The sequence below is a fragment of the Pristiophorus japonicus genome, unplaced genomic scaffold, assembly GCF_044704955.1.
Source record: "Pristiophorus japonicus isolate sPriJap1 unplaced genomic scaffold, sPriJap1.hap1 HAP1_SCAFFOLD_318, whole genome shotgun sequence".
Classification (NCBI taxonomy): domain Eukaryota; kingdom Metazoa; phylum Chordata; class Chondrichthyes; family Pristiophoridae; genus Pristiophorus; species Pristiophorus japonicus.
In genome coordinates this window covers 240,478-257,274 of record NW_027252977.1, presented here as the reverse complement: position 1 = coordinate 257,274, position 16,797 = coordinate 240,478, and positions in this window count along the sequence as shown.

The window sequence follows — 16,797 nt, the reverse complement described above, 5'->3', positions numbered from 1 at the left end:
AAACAGTGGAATTAGCTCCAGAAGCAGTGGAATTAGCTCCAGAAATAGGGAGGAATTAGCAGCTGCAGACAAACTACAGCTAGCTCCTTAAATAATGGAATTAGATCCAGAAACAGTGAAATTAGCAGCTCCAGGAACAGAGGATTTAGCTATAGAAATCAGGAATTAGCCCCAGAAACAGAGGAAATAGCTCCAGAAACAGTGGAATTAGCTCCAGAAACTGGAATTAGCAGCTTCAGAAACAGTGGAATTAGCTCCAGAAACAGAGGAATTAGCTCCAGAAACAGTGGATTTGGAAGGACCAGAAATACAGTAATTAGCCCCAGAAACAGGGGAATTAGCACCAGAAACAGTGGAAATAGAAGGACTAGAAATAGAGGAAATAGCCGCAGAAATAGAAAAATTAGCCCCAGAACCATGGGAATTGGCTCCAGAATCAGTGGAAATGGAAGGACTAGAAATAGAGGATTAACCCCAGAAACAGTGGAATTAGCTCCAGAAACAGTGGCTTTCGCAGCTTCAGGAACAGTGGAATTAGCTCCAGAAACTGTGGAATTAGCTCCAGAAACAGTGGACTTAGCTCCAGAAACAGAGGAATTTGTTCAGAAAGAGAGGAATTAGCCTCAGAAACATTGGAATTAGACGCAGAAACAGTGGAATTAGCTCCAGAAACTGTGGAATTAGCTTCAGAAAGAGTGGAATTAGCTCCAGCAACAGTGGATTTTGCTCCAGAATGTGGGGAGTTAGCCCCAGAAAGAGTGGAATTAGCCGCATAAACAGTGGAATTAGCCGCATAAACAGTGGAATTAGCTCTAGAAACAGTGAAATTACCTCCAGAAATAGAGGAATGTGTTCAGAAAGAGGGGAATTAGCCCCAGAAACATTGGAATTAGCCGCAGAAATAGTGGAATTAGCGCCAGAAACAGAGGAATTAGCCCTAGAAATATTGAAATTAGCAGCCACAGGAACACTGGAATGAGCAGCTCCAATAACAATAGTATTAGCTTCAAACATATTGGAATTAGCAACTCCAGAAACAGCAGAATTAGCGCCAGAAGCAGTGGAATTAGCAGCTCCAGAAACAGTGGAATGAACTCCAGAACAGTGGAATTAGCAGCTGTAGAAACAGGGGACTTAGACACAGAAACGGTTGAATTAGCTCCAGAAACAGTGGAATTAACGCCATAAAGAGTGGAATTAAATCCAGAAACAATGGAATTAGGTCCAGAAGCAGTGGCATTAGCTCCAGCAACAGTGGAAGTAGCTCCAGAAAGAGGGGAGTTAGCCCCAGAAAGTGTGGAATTAGCCACAGAAACAGTGGTATTAGCTCTAGAAACAGTGAAATTAGCTCCAGAAATAGAGGAATGTGTTCAGAAAGAGGGGAATTAGCCCCAGAAACATTGGAATTAGCCGCAGAAACAGTGGAACTAGCTCCAGAAACAGTGGAATTAACTCCAGAAACAGTGGAATAAGCTCCAGAAATATGGAATTAGCCCCTTCAGCAACAGTGGAATTTGCTCTAACAATTAGCAGTTCCAGCAACTTTGGAATTAGCAGCTCCAGAAAGAGGGAGGAATTAGCAGCTCCAGGAACAGTGGAATTAGAAGTTCCAGAAACAGGGGAACTAGCTTCAGAAACAGTGGAATTAGCTGCTCCATGAAAAGTGGAATTTGCTCCAGAAACAATGGAATTAACCCCAGAAACAGGAATATAAGCAGTTCCAGGAACATAATTAGCAACTGCAGAAACGATGGAATTAGCATTTCCAGCAACATTGGAATTAACAGCTCCTGAAAGAGGGAGGAATTAGCAGCTCCAGGAACAGTGGAATTAGAAGCTCCAGAAACAGTGGAACTAGCTTCAGAAACAGTGGAATTAGCAGCGCCAGGAACAGTAGAATTTGCAACTTCAGGAACAGTGGAATTAGCTCCAGAAACACTGGAATTAGCTCCAGAAACAGAGGAATTTGTTCAGAAAGAGGGGAATTAGCCGCAGAAACATTGGAATTAGCCGCAGAAACAGTGGAATTAGCTCCAGCAACAGAGGAATTAGCTCCAGAAAGAGGGGAGTTAGCCCCACAAAGTGTGGAATTTGCCGCAGAAACAGTGGGATTAGCTCTAGAAACAGTGCAATTAGCTCCAGAAATAGAGGAATTAGCTCCAGAAATATTGAAATTAGCAGCCACAGGAACATTGGTATGAGCATCTCCAGTAGCAATAGTATTAGCTTCAGAAATATTGGTATTAGCAGCTCCAGGAACAGCAGATTTAGCACCAGAAGCAGAGGAATTAGCAGCTCCAGAAGCAGTGGAATTAGCTCCAGAACAGTGGAATTAGCAGCTGTAGAAACAGGGGACTTATCCCAAGAAACAGTGGAATTAGCTCCAGAAACAGTGGAATTAGCTCCAGAAACAGTGAAATTAAATCCAGAAAAGTGGTATTAGCTCCAGAAACAGGGGAATTAGCTCCAGAAACAGTGGAATTAGCTCCAGAAACAGTGGAATTAAAACGATAAACATTGGAATTAGCTACAGAAACAGTGGAATTAACTCCAGAAAGAGTGGAATGAGCTCCAGAAACAGTGGAATTAAAACCAGAATGAGTGGAATTAGCTCCAGAAACAGTGGAATTAACTCCGGAAAGAGTGGAATTATCTTCAGAAACAGTGTAATTAGCTCCAGAGACAGTGGAATTACCTCCAGAAAAATTGGAAATAGCCGCAGAAACAGTGGAATTAGCTCTAGAAATAGTGTAATTAGCTCCGGAAATAGAGGAATTTGTTCAGAAATTCCTCAGAATTTAGCCCCAGAAACATTGGAATTAGCCGCAGAAACAGTGGACTTATCGCCGGAAACAGTGGAATTAACTTCAGAAACAATGGAATTAGCTCCGGGAAAAGTGGAATTAAAACCAGAAACAGTGGAATTAGCTCAAGAAACAGTGGAATTAACTCCAGCAACAGTGGAATTAGCTCCAGAAATATGGAATTAGCAGCTTCAGAAGCAGTGGAATTTGCTCCAACTACAGTGGAATTTGCTTCAGAAACAGTGGAATTAGCTCCAGAAGCAATGGAATTAGCTCCAGAAATATGGAATTAGCAGCTTCAGAAACAGTGGAATTTGCTCCAACTACAGTGGATTTTGCTTCAGAAACAGTGGAATTATTTCCAGAAGCAGTGGAATTAGCTCCAGAGACAGTGGAATTAGCTCCAGAAAAAGTGGAATTAGCCGCAGAAACAGTGGAATCAGCTCAAGAATTAGAGGAATGTGTTCATAAAGAGGGTATTTAGCCCCAGAAACATTGGAATTAGCGCAAGAAACAGGAATTATCCATTATATTGGAATTAGCAGCCACAGGAACTGTGGAATTAGCAGCTACAGTAACAATAGTAGTAGCTTCAGAAATACTGGAATTAGCAGCTCCAGGAACAGCAGAATTAGCGCCAGAAGCAGTGGAATTAGCAGCTGCAGAAACAGGAGCATTGGCCCCAGAAACAATGGGATTAGCTCCAGAAACAGTGGAATTAGCTCCAGTAAAAGGGAGGAATAGGACACTCCAGAAACAGAGTAATTAGCTCTATCAACAATGGAATTAGCCCCAGAAACAGGAATATTAGCAGTTCCAGGAACATCAGAATTAGCAGCTGCAGAAACGATGGAATTAGCAGTTCCAGCAACTTTGGAATTAACAGCTCCAGAAAGAGGGAGCAATTAGCAGCTACAGGAACAGTGGAATTAGAAGCTCCAGAAACAGTGGAACTAGCTTCAGAAACAGTGGAATTAGCAGCTTCAGGAACAGTGGAATTAGCTCCAGAAACAGTGGAATTAGCAGCTTCAGGAACAGTGGAATTAGCTCCAGAAACAGTGGAATTAGCAGCTTCAGGAACAGTGGAATTAGCTCCAGAAACAGTGGAATTAGCTTCAGAAACAGTGGAATGATCTCCAGAAACAGTAGATTTAATTCCAGAAACAGTGGAATTAGCTCCAGAAACAGTGGAATTAATTCCAGAAACAGTGGAATTAGCTCCTGAGTGGAATTAACTCCAGAAACAGTGGAATTAGCTCCAGAAATAGTGGAATTAGCAGCTTCAGAAACAGTCGAATTAGCTCCAACAACAATGGAATTAACTTCAGAAACAGTGGAATCCGTTCCAGAAGCTGTTTAATTAGCAGTTCCAGAGACAGTGGAATTAGCTCCAGAAAAAAGGTGAATTCGCTCCAGAAAAAGTGGAATTAGCCGCAGAAACAGTGGAAATAGCTTTAGAAACAGTGGAATTAGTTCCAGAAATATTGGAATTTGTAGCCACAAGAATTTTGGAATTAGCAGCTCCAGGAACAATGGAATTAGCTTCAGAACTATTGGAATTAGCAGCAACAAGAAGAGTGGCATTAGCTGCTCCAGAAAAAATGGAATTAGCTCCAGAAACAGTGGAATTTTCAGTTCAATGAACAGCCGAATTAGCGCCAGAAACTGAAATTAGCAGCTCCAGCAACAATGCAATTACTCCAGAAACAGTGGAATAACAGCCCTAGAAACAGGGGAATTAGCCCAGAAACAGTGGAATTATCTGCAGGAGCATCGGAATTAGCAGCTGCAGAAACAGGGAGAAATTAGCAGCTCCAGGAACAGGGGAATTAGCTTTAGAAACATAAGTATTAGCTCCAGAAACAGGGAAATTAGCTCCAGAAACTGAGAACTCAGCAGCTCCAGAAACAGTGGAATTAGCAGCTTCAGAAATAGGAGAATTATATTCAGAAATCGTGGAATTAATTTCAGAAGCAGGGGAATTAGCTTCAGAAATCGTGGAATTTGCAGCACCAAGAACAGATGGAATTAGCAGCTCCAAAAACAGTGGAACATGATGCATAAATATTGGAATTACCAGCTCCAGATACAGTGGAATTAGACCCAGAAATAGGGGAATTAGCTCCAGAAACAGTGTAATTAGCAGCTCCAGAAACGGTGAAATTATCAGCTTCAGACAGAGAAGAAATCGATCCAGGAACAGTGGAATCAGCTCCAGAAATAGTGGAATTAGCTGCAGAACAGAATAATTATCAGCTCCGGAAACATTGGAATTAGCTTTAGGAAGAGTGGAATTAGCAGCCCCAGAAACAGTGAAATTAGCAGCTCCAGGAACTTTGGAAATAGCAGCTCTAGAAAGAAGGATAAATTAGCAGCTCCAGGAACAGTGGAATTAGTGCCAGAAACAGTGGAATTAGCTCCAGAAACGGTGGAACCAGGTCTAGAAAAAGGTTAATTAGAATTTAAAGGAACTGGTGATTAGCAGCTCCAGACACAGTGGTATTATCTCCAGAAACTGAAGAATTGTGCGCTGCAGAAACAGGGGAATTAGGAGTTCAGGAAGAGAGGACTTCACTCAGTACAGCGGAATTATCTAGAGAAACATGGTAATTGGGTTACACAGAGAAGAGTTAGCTCAATAAATAGGAAAATTAGCTGTTCCTGTAGCAGGAGAATTAGGTCAGAGCGCCATAATCTGAACAATTCAGAGCTTTCTATATCCGGAGAATATTAGCAAAATGAATACAGAATTAGACGCTGCATAAACAGTGCATTTGTAGCTCCAGAATCATAGGAATTAGAATCTCCACAACAAGTGAAATAACTACAGAAACAGGGAACTAGGCCCTACATAAGATGTGGTATTAGATGGTACAGCAACATGGTAATTAGCAGCTCTCAGAACAGAGAAGTTAGCACCAGAATGAGCGAATTAGCTCCAGAAACAGGGGGAAAAGTATCTCCTTAAATATATGAATTAATTCCAGAAACAGGAAAATTAGTTGCATAAATACTGGAATTTATTCCACAAACAAATGAATTATGTGCTTCAGAAACGCCCGAATTAGGAGCAACAGAAAGACGAATTATGGCCTAAAATGCTGTAATTATCTCCAGACATTGGGAGAATCGATTGCTCCAGAAACAGGGGAATCATGAGATCCAGAAACAAGAAAAGTGTGCATCCATAAACAACGTAATTCGGAGCAAAATAAACAGAATATTAATGAGATCCCAGATCGAGCGGAATTAGGGGAGCACCACATCTACATGGAATGTAGCTCCAGGAACTGGGAAATTGGGGCACAGCTCCATAAAAAGGAGTGTTAGATTTTCCATTAGCAGAGGAATTAGGAGAGTGCACCTGAAAGAAGACAATCCGGTGCTATATATATATATATCGGGGAAATAGTAGCCACATTAATTAGGTGTTCCATAAACAGTGCTATTTGCAGCTCCAGAAATTTTGCAATCATGGGCTCCACAAACAAGGAAAAGTGGGAACTCTCGAAATTCGGGTAGTAAGAACTCCAGAAACATTGACGATAGCAGTTCCAGGAATAGAAGGATTAGCCCCAGAACAAGATAATTAGTTACAGAAACACTGGAATTAACTCTACAAATCGTGGAATTAGGAGGTCCATAAACACATGTATTAGCAGCTCCCGAAACAGGGGAATTGTCCTTAGCAATATGGGAATTAGCTCGATCAAGGGGCAGAATCAAGTTGTCCGGAAACAGTTGACGTTGCAGCAAAGAAACAGGGTGTTTAGCTTCAGCAGCATGAGATTACGATATCCAGTAAAAAGGTAATTATGGTTCCATAAAGAATGTAATTTGAAGCAAAAGATACAGGAGATTTCGGAGATCAAGATGCAGGGAATTTGGGAGAGGGCTCCAACAACATGGAACATAGGAGAGGGCACAAGAAAGTGGGAAATGTGGAGACAGCTCCGGGAAAAGGCAAATTAGCTGTTCCTATAGCAGGGGTAATTGGAGAGCGCACCATTAACAGGACAATTCGGATTTATAGGGGAACATGTAGCTAAATGAAAACGATAATGATGTGCTCCATGAACTGCGAAATATGGAGCTCCAGTGTCAGCGACATTAGAAACTCCACAAACAAATAAATCAATTCCAGGACCAGAGCGACTAGGATCTCCAGAAACTGGGGAATCAGCACCAGAAACAGAGTATTACCTACAGAAACAGTTGAATTAGCTACAGAAACATGGGCGTTACCTCCAGAAACAGAGGAATTAGGATCTCCTCAAACTGCGATATCAGGAGGTCCAGGAAAATATGAATTACCTCCACAACCAAGGGATTAGATTCAGAATCAGGAGAATTGGCAGCTGCAGATCGAGGAGCTCCAGAAACACGGGAATTAGATCGGAAATAAGGGCATTAGCTTCAGAAACGAGGAATTAATTCCAGAATAATTCCTGAAACTGAGGAAATATAAGTTCCATAAACAAGGGAAGTGTGGTTCCATAAACAAAGTAAGTTTCAGAAAAAGATACAGGATTTTTTGGAGATACAGATACAGTGATATTAGCAGAGAGCTCCATAAACGTGGAACGTATGAGCAGGCTCCAGAAAGTGGGACATTTGGAGCCAGCTCTAGAAACAGGTGTATTCGCTGTTCCTGTATCAGGGAGTTTGGAGAGTGCACTATAAATAGGAGAATTCCGGGCTATATCTACAGGGGAACTAGTAACAACGTCCGAACACAATTACGTCTCCAAAAACAGCGCAATTTGGGGTTCCAGATACGTTTTTTTGGAGCTTCACAAGCAACTGAAACATCTGCTGTAATAATGGAACTAGTGCCTGCAGAATCTAGGGATTTAGCTCAAGAGGCAAAATTATTTCTGTAGCTATTTCACCTGTTTCAGGGGCTTTCCATGCAGAAACGGAGAAATTCGGAGCTTTACAAACTGGGATATTAGGATCAGCAGAATAAAGAAGAATTTGCTCCGGAAACTTGGAAATTAGCACAAGAAACACCGGACTTAGCTCATAAACAAGGAAATCAACTCCATAAACAGGTGCTCAACTCCAGAATCAGTGCTATCATTTCAGAATCAGGGAAATTAACTCCAAAAACAGGGGAATTATACGATCCAGAAAGAAGGTAAGTATGGTTTCATAAACAAATTCATTTGGAGCAAAAGAAACAGGAGATTTAGGAGATCCAAATACAGGTAATTAGGAGAGGGCAGTATCACCGTGGAACGTTGGTGCAGGCTCTAGAAACTGGGAAATTTGGAGCCAGTTCTAGAAATAAGTGAATTAGCTGATCCTGTCGATTGGGAATTAGGAGAGCGCACCAAAAACAATGCAATTTGGAGCTGTATATATCGGAGAACTAGTGGCCTCATGAAAAGGGCAATTAGGTGTAATATAAACAGGGCAATTTCGAACCCCAAGAAACAGAAGAATTAGGATCTGCAGGAACAGGAGAAGTAGGAACGACAGAGATTGGAAATAGCTCCAGAAACATAGGATCTGGAGAAACATTAGCTCCAGAATCATTTGCTCCACAAACAGCTGAATTAGCTACCGAAACAGGGGTATTAAATCTAGGAACAGGGAAATTTGGAGCCGCTGAAAGAGAGGAAGTTGGAGCTCCTGGAACACGGATATTCGCGCAGAAAGAAGGGAATTAGCTCCAGAAATAGAGCCATTGACTCCAGAAACAATGGAATTAGCTCGAGAAGTAAGGAAATAAGAGTTACAGGAAGTGGTGAATTATCAGCTCCAGGAACAGTGGGATTCGCTCCAGAAACAGGGCATTGCGGAGCTGCAGACACAGGAGAAGCAGGGGCTCCAGGAACACGGGAATAATCACAGTACAGCGCAGATAGATCCAGAGATAGGGAGTTGTGTTTAGAAAAAGGATAGTTACATTCAAAAACAGAGAATTAGCTCTTCCTCTAGGAGGGAAATTAGGGGTGCGCACCATAACAGGTCAATTCGGAGCCATATATACCGGCAAACTACAGAGATATAAAGGACAATTACGTGCTTCATAAATTGCACAATTTGGAGCTCTACAAAAAGTGAAACTATGATCTCCACAGGAATTTCCCCCAGAAAAAAACGTATTCTCTTCAGAAACAGTTGAGTTAGCAACAGAAACAGGGGAGTTACCTCCAGAAACAGATGCATTCGTAGATCCACAATCTGGATATCTGGAACTCCAGAAAAAGATGAGCTCCATAAACAGGGGAATTAGTTCCAGGAACAGGGGAATTAGGAACTGCAGAGAGGGGAATTACTAGTTCCAGGAATACTGGAATTAGTTCAGAAACAAGGGTATTAGCTCCAGAAACAGAGGAATTAGGTCTAGAAAGATGTGAATTGGAGTTACAGAAACTGCCGAATTGGGCACTGCAGAAATGGGAAATTAGGAGCTCCAGAAACATGGGATTTTAATCAGTACAGCTAAAGTTGCTCCAGAAATAACCGAACTACATTTAGAAAGGGAAGCGTTGTCTCGTGAAACAGATGAACTAGTTTTTCCTGCAGCAGGGAATTTGGAGAGCGCACCATAAGCAGAATACTTAGGAGCTAAATATAGCGAGAAATGGTAGCCACATAATAAACACACTTAGGTGCTTCATAAACAGTGCAATTCGAAGCTCCAGAAACAGGGGAATTAATTTCTCCACAAACAACTGAAATAGCTTCAGAAACAGGTGAACTAGAACCTTGGGGTAGTCGGAGATCCAGCAACAGCGGCATTGTGAGCTCTCGTAAGATTTGATTTAGCAGCTCCAAGAACATTGAAATTAACCCTTAACAAGAGAAATAGCTCCAGGAACAGTGGAAAAGGGATATTCTTACTTACGAGAATTAATTCCAGAAACCGGGGATTTAGCTGCAGAAATATTGGCGTTAACTCCACAAGCTGTTGAATTGAGTGCTCCAGAAACACGAGAATTAGGAGCTGCAGAGAGAGGGGAATTATGCCCAGAAGTTTCGCGATTATATACAGAAAGAGAGAATTAGGTGCTCCTGGAACAGAGGACACTTCAGCTACAGATACAAGATGATTTGCTCCAGGAACAGGGGAATTTGCTCCAGTCGCAGAGGAATTCGGAGCTCCAGAGACTGCGAAATTAGTAGCCCCGGGAATATTGGAATTAGCTCCAGAAACAACGCAATTCTCTCCAGAAACAGGGGAATTGGTGTTAAAACGAACAGAGTAAAGTCTAGAAAGAGGTGACTTAGCTGCCCCTGCAGCAGGAGATTTAGTGGAGCGCACCATAAACAGGACATTTCGCAGAGATATATAGATAACTAGTAGACAATTAAATACGACAATTAGGTGCTTCATAAACAGCGCAATTTGGAGCTCCAGAAAAAGGACAATTAGGAGCTCCACAAACAACTCAGAATCTCCAGAAAGAGGGTAACTAGGACTTCCAGAAACTACGGGTTTTTCTCCGAAAAAAAAGGTGTTGTTTCCTGACACAGCTGCATTAGCAACAGAAACATGGGAATTCCCTCAGGAAACAGAGAAATTAGGAGTCACAGACAGAAGACAAGTTGTAGCTCCAAGAACACGGGAAGTAACGCAGAAATAAGCGAATTAGCGCCGAAAACACGGAAATTAGTGCCGGAAACAGTGGACCTAAACGTAGAAACTGTGGAATTCGGTCTTGAAAGCTGAATACAAGGAGTCACAGAAACTGGTAAATTAGCAGCCCCAGAAACAGAGGAATTAGCTTCAGAAACAGGCAATGTGGAGCTGCAGAAACAGGGCAAGCGAGCTGCAGGAACTTCGGAATAATCACAGTACAAAGAAATTACCTCCCAAGCTCTCCTACACCAGCAAGCACTCATACCCACAAACCTATGCTACGCTGCCCAAACTCTCCTGCCCCCCACGAAGCTTTCCTAACCCCACAAGCTCTCCAACCCCGCCCAAGCTCTCCGACCCCAAAGATCTCTTAACCCCCAACTCTACTAGCCAACCAAGCTCTCCTACCCGCCAATCGCTCCTGCACCCCCAAGCTCTCCTAACCCCACATGCTGCCCTACCCCTCCAAGCTCTCCTACCCGCCCAAGCTCTCCTGCCCCCATTACTCCTACTCCCCAAACGCTGCTACCCCCCCCCAAGCTTACCTGCCCCTCAAGATCTCCTACGCCCTCCAAGCTCTCCTAACCCCGCCCCTAAGCTCTCCGAACCCCCAAGCTCTCCTACCCACAAGCTCTCGTAAAATGCCAAGCTCTCCGACCCACAAGCTCTCCTACACGACAAAGCTATCCTCACCGGCCCCCATGCTCTCCTACTCCCACCAAGATATCGTACCCCCGCAATCTCTCCAAACCCCCAAAGCTCTCCGACATGCCAAGCTCTCCTACCCCGCCAAGCTCTAACACCCACCAAGCTCTCCAGCCCTCCAAAGCTCTCAGAACCCCCAAGCTCTCCTGACCCCCCCCCCAACTCTCATAGGCCCCCAAGATTTCCTACTCCGCAAGCTCTCCGATACCGCCAAGCTCTCCTACTGCCACAAATTCTCCAACACCCCGCAAGTTCTCCCACCTCGCCTAGCTTTCCTACCCAACCCCAAGCTCTCCTACAACTCAATCTCTCCATCCCCCCAATTTCTCGTACCACCCCAATCTCTCCTACCCGACAATCTCTCCTACCACACCAATCTCTCCGACACACGAAGCTCTCCGACCACCTAAGCACTCCTACCACCTCCACCAGCTCTCCTACACACCCAGAACCCTACTCCAGGAGCTCAACCCAACCCCCCAAGCTTTCCTACCCGCAAAATCTCTCCTACCCCAAAAGCTCTCCTACCACACCCCCCAAGCTCTACTACCCCCCACACTCTCCTACCTCCCAAGCACTCCCATCCCCCAAGATCTCCGACCACCTCCCAAGCTCTCCTACCCACCTAACCTGTCCTACCCCGCTCCCCAAGATCTCATACCGCCCAAGCTCTCCAATCCCGCCAAACTCTGTTACACCCCAAGCTCTTCTACCCCGCAAAGCTTTCCTTCCCCCTCAAAATATCCTTTCTCCCCAAGCTCACCTACACCCAAAGCTCTCCTTCACCCCCAAGCTCTCCCATCTCCCCAAACTCTCCAACACCATCCCAAGCTCTCCTATCCATCCAACCTCTCCTCCTCCCCTCCCCAAGATCTCGTAGCACGCAAGCTCTGCAAACCCCCGAACTCTCCTGCTCCCCAACTTCTTCTAATCCCCAAAGCTCTCCTCCCCCCTCATAATCTCCTACATCCCCACGCTCTCTGACCCCGCAAGCTCTGGTGCTACCCAAGCTCTCCTACACACCAAGCTCTCATATCCCCAAAATGCTTACCGACCCACCAAGCTCCCCTACCCACCAAGCTCTACTACCCCGCAAGCTGTCCTACCCACCAAGATCTCCTACCCCCGCAAGCTCTACTACCCTCAAACACTCCTACACCCCAAGCTCTCTTGAGCCCCAAGCTCTCCTACACACCAAGCTCTCCTGCCCCTCATGCTCTCCATCCCCCCAAACCGCCTACCCAACGCTCCACTAACCCCCAAATCTCTCCTACCCCCCGCCAAGTTCGCCTCCTACCGCCCCAGCTTCCTACCCCTGCAGCTCTGCTAACCCCAGCTCTCCTTCCCCCCACCAAGCTCTCCTCCCCGCCCAGCTCTGGTACCCCCGCCAAAGCCCTCCTACAACCAGAAGCTATCCTACCCCCCAAGCTGTCATACTCCCCCAAAGCTCTTCTAGACACCAGGCTCTGCTACATCGTCCCCCCAGCTCTTCTAATCCCACAATTTCTGCGACCCACCCAAGCGCTCCGACTCACCAAGCTCTCCTAACCCCCAAGAGTTCTTAACCCCCCAAGCTCTCTTACCACCCAAAGGTCTGCTACCCCTCAAGCTTTCTTACCCCCACAAGATCTACTACCCCTCCTCCACCAAGCCTTCCTACCACTTCCAAGTTCTCCAACACTCCAAGCTCCCCTACACCCCATGATCTCCTATCATCCCATGTGGTACAACCCCCGATGCTCTCCTAAACCCGCAAGCTCTGCAACCACTCCAAGCTCTCACATCCCCGGAGCACACCGACCCCGCAAAATCACCGAACCCCCCAAAGCTCTCCTAGCCCCCAAGCTCTCCTACCCCACCAAATACTCCTACAACCCCAAAGCTCTCCTACCCCCCTCCCGCATGATCTCCTACACCCCCAAAGCTCTTCTACCCCATCTCCTAGGCGCTCCTACCCCGCTAAGCTCTCCTATACCCCAAGCTCTGATACCCACCCAAGCTGTCCAAACCCCCCCAAGACTTCTTACACCCAAGCTCTCCAACCACTCAATGCTTTCCTACCTCCAAGCTCTCCTACACCCCAAGCTCTCCTACCCCAATCTCTCCTACCCCCCAAGCTCTCCTAACCCCAAGCTGCCTTACCACCCCCAAGCTCTCCTACTCCACAAATCCCCAACCCTATTGTTCTCCTACCACTCCATGCCCTCCTACCCCCAAGCTCTCCTACCCCCGTAAGCTCTCCTATCCACCAATGCTCTCCGAACCCCCAACCTATCATAACCCACCCCAAGCTCTTCGACACCCCAAGCTCTCCTACTCCGCCAACCTCCACTACACCCCATGCTCTCCTACCCCGTAAGCTCTCCTAAACCCAAGCTCTCCTCAACTCCAAGCTCTCCGACCCACCAAGCTCTCCTACACCGCAAGCTCTCCAACACCCACAAGCTGTCCGATCCCCCCGCCCCACCAAGCTCTCGTAACCCCCGAAGCTCTCCTAACCCCCAAGCTCCCCTAACCCCCAAGCTCTCCTAACCCCAAGCTCTCGTCAACTCCAATCTCTCCGACCCACCAAGCTCTCCGACCCCGCAATCTCTCCAACACCCAAAAGCTGTCCTATCCCCCCTCCCCGCCAAGCTCTTCTAAACCCCCAAGCTCTCCCTCCACCCCAAGCTCTGCTACCCCTCCCCAAGCTCTCCTACCCATCTAAATTATCCAACACCCCAAGCTCTCTTACTGACCTAGCTCTCCTACCACCCGCCAAGCTCTTCTACACTCCCAAGCACTCTTACCCCATCATACTCATTACCCCCACAAACTCTCCTACACCCAAAGCTCTCCTGCCCCTCCAACCGCTCCTACCCCGCCAAGTTATCCTAGCCCCCAACGCTCTCCTATCTCCCCCAAGCTCGGCAACCACCCACACTCTCCTACCCCCCAAAGCTCTCCTGCTCCCCAAGCTCTCCAACCCACCAAGATCTCCGAACCCCAAGCTCTCCTACGCCTTCCAGCTCACCTATTCCCCCCACGTTCTCCTATCCCCACACCCTCAGCTCTCCTACCACCCCAAGCTCTCTGACACCCCGCAAGCTCTCCTACCCCGCCCAAGCTCCCCGAACACCCAAGCTATTCTACCCCCGCAAGCTTTCTTCACCCCAAACTCTCCTACTTCCCATGTTATCCTAAACCCCAAGTTCTTCTTCCCCCAAGCTCTCCTACCGTCCCAAGCTTTAGTAATCCCCTCCAACGTACTACTATCGCTCCCCAAGCACTCCTACCCCCACAAGCTCTCCAAGACCCCCAAACTCTCCGAGCCACCCCAAGCTCTCCTGCCCCCAAGGTTTCCTAACTCCCCAAGCTCTCCTAACCCCCAAGCTCCCCTACCCCCACAAGCTCTCCTACACCCCAAGCTCTCCTACCCTCCCCCCGCAAGCTCTCATACCTCCCCAAGCTCTCCGACCCCTCAGGATTTCTAACCCCCCAAACTCTCCTACCCCAAGATCCAATACCCCGCCAAGCTCTCCTGCCCTCAACAAGTACTCACAACCTCCAAATCTCACCTCCCCGCCGCCAAGTTCTCCTCCTACCGCCCTAGCTCTACTACCACAGCAACTCTGTTTCACCCCACCTCTCCTCCCACCGCCCCCGCCACTAAGCTCTCCTACCCCACCATGATCGCCTACCCGACAATCTCTCCTACCCCGCCAAAGCCCTCCTACAATCCCTAAGCTCTCCTACCCCCCATGCTCTCCTACACCCCCAAAGCTCTTCTAGCCGTCAGGCTCTCCCACCAGTCCCCAGCTCTCCTACACCCCTAAGCTCTGCTACCCACCCAAGTTCTCCGACTCACCAAGCTCTCCTACCCCCCAAAGGTCTCCTACCCCTCAAGCTCTCTTACCACCTCAAGCTCTCCTATCGACCCAATACTGACTACACCGTCAAGCTCTCCTATCCCTCCACAAGCCATCCAATCCATCAAGCTCTCCTACCCTCCAATATCTCCTATCCCCCCAGCTCTCCTAAAACCGTCAAGCTCTCCTCCTAACTCATGCTCTCCTACCCCCACAAGATCTGCTACACACACCAAGGTCTCCTACACCGCCCAGTCTCTCCTACACACCGCAAGGTCCCCTACTCCCTCAAGCTCTCCTTCGCCTCCAAGCTTTCCAAACCCACACGCTCTCCTACCTCCTCATGCTCTCCTAACCCCGCAAGCTCTCCGACCCCGCCAAGATCTCCTACCCTCGATGCTCTCATACTCGCCCAAGCTCTCAGTCCCCACCAAGCTTTCTGACACACGCACGGTCAGCTCACCCCCAAGCACTCCTACACTCCAAGTTCTCCTGCCCCGCAAGCACTCCTAACCACCCAAGCTCATGTACCGCACAAGCTGTCCTCGGCCCCGAAGCCCTCCTGCGCCCCCAGATCTCCCACAGCCCCAAGCCCTCTTACCCCACAAGTTGTACTACCCCCGCAAGCTCTCCTAAACGGCAAGTTTTCCTACCCTCACCGCCCAAGCTATCCTACCCCCCAAGCTCTCCTATCCCCCTAAGCACACCTACCCCCACAAGCCCTCCAACCATCCCAAGCTCTCCTACACCCGAAAAGTTCTCCTATCCCCCTCCCCAATCTCTCCTACCCCCACAAGCTCAACTACCTCCCACAAGCTCTCCTACACCCCAAGCTTTCATACCACCCAAAGCTATCCTCCACCCCTGCAACAACTCCTACCCCCGCAAGCTCTCGTGCCACCCCAGCTCTCCTAACCCACAAGCTCTCCTACCCACCAAGCTCTCCTATCTCTCCAAGCACTCCTACCACCCCCAATCTCGCCTAACAACCCAAGCTCCCTTACCGCCCCAAGCTCTCATGTTCCCCAAGCTCTCCTAACCCGCACGCTCTCCTACCCTCTCTCCAAAGCTATCCTACCCCCAAAATATCCTACCGCCCCCCCAGCACTCCTAGCCCTCCAAGCTCTCCTACCACCTAAATTCTCCTACCCCCCAGCTCTCCTACCTCCCCTGCTCTCCTACAACCCCAGCTCCCCTACCACGCAATGCTCTCCTACCCCTCCAAGCTCTCCCACTCCCCAGCTCTCCTAACCTCCAAGCTCTCCTAGCCACCGCAAGCTCACCTTCGCTCGTAAGCTCTCCTACCCGCCAATCTCTCCTACCCCAAAAGGTCTCCTGCCCCGCCTATCTCTCCTACGCCCCCATGCTCTCATACACACTCCAAGCTGTCCTACCCACCCAAGCTCTTCTACCTCCGCAAGCACTCCTACCCCACCAAGCTCTCCTACTCGCCAAGCTCTCCTAACGCCATAAACTTTCCGATCCCGCCAAGCTCTTCTACACCATCCAAGCTCTCCGACCACACCAAGCGCTCCTATCCCCTCAAACATTCCTAACGCACAAAGCTCTCCTACACCCCCAAACTCTCGGACTCCCGAAGCTCTCCTACCCCCTCAAGATTTCCGAGACCCCCAAGCTTTCCTCCCGCACCGCGCTCTCCTACCGCCCAAGCTCCCCTAAACTCCCCAAGCTCTCCGTCGCCCGCAAGCTCTCCTACCCCCGCACATTATCCTACACCCCAAGCTCTCCTAACCACACAAGCTCTCCTTCACCGCCCAAGCGCCCCTATCCCCTGGAAGGTCTCCTATACCTCCAAGCACTCCGATCCCCGCCGCAAAGCTCTCCT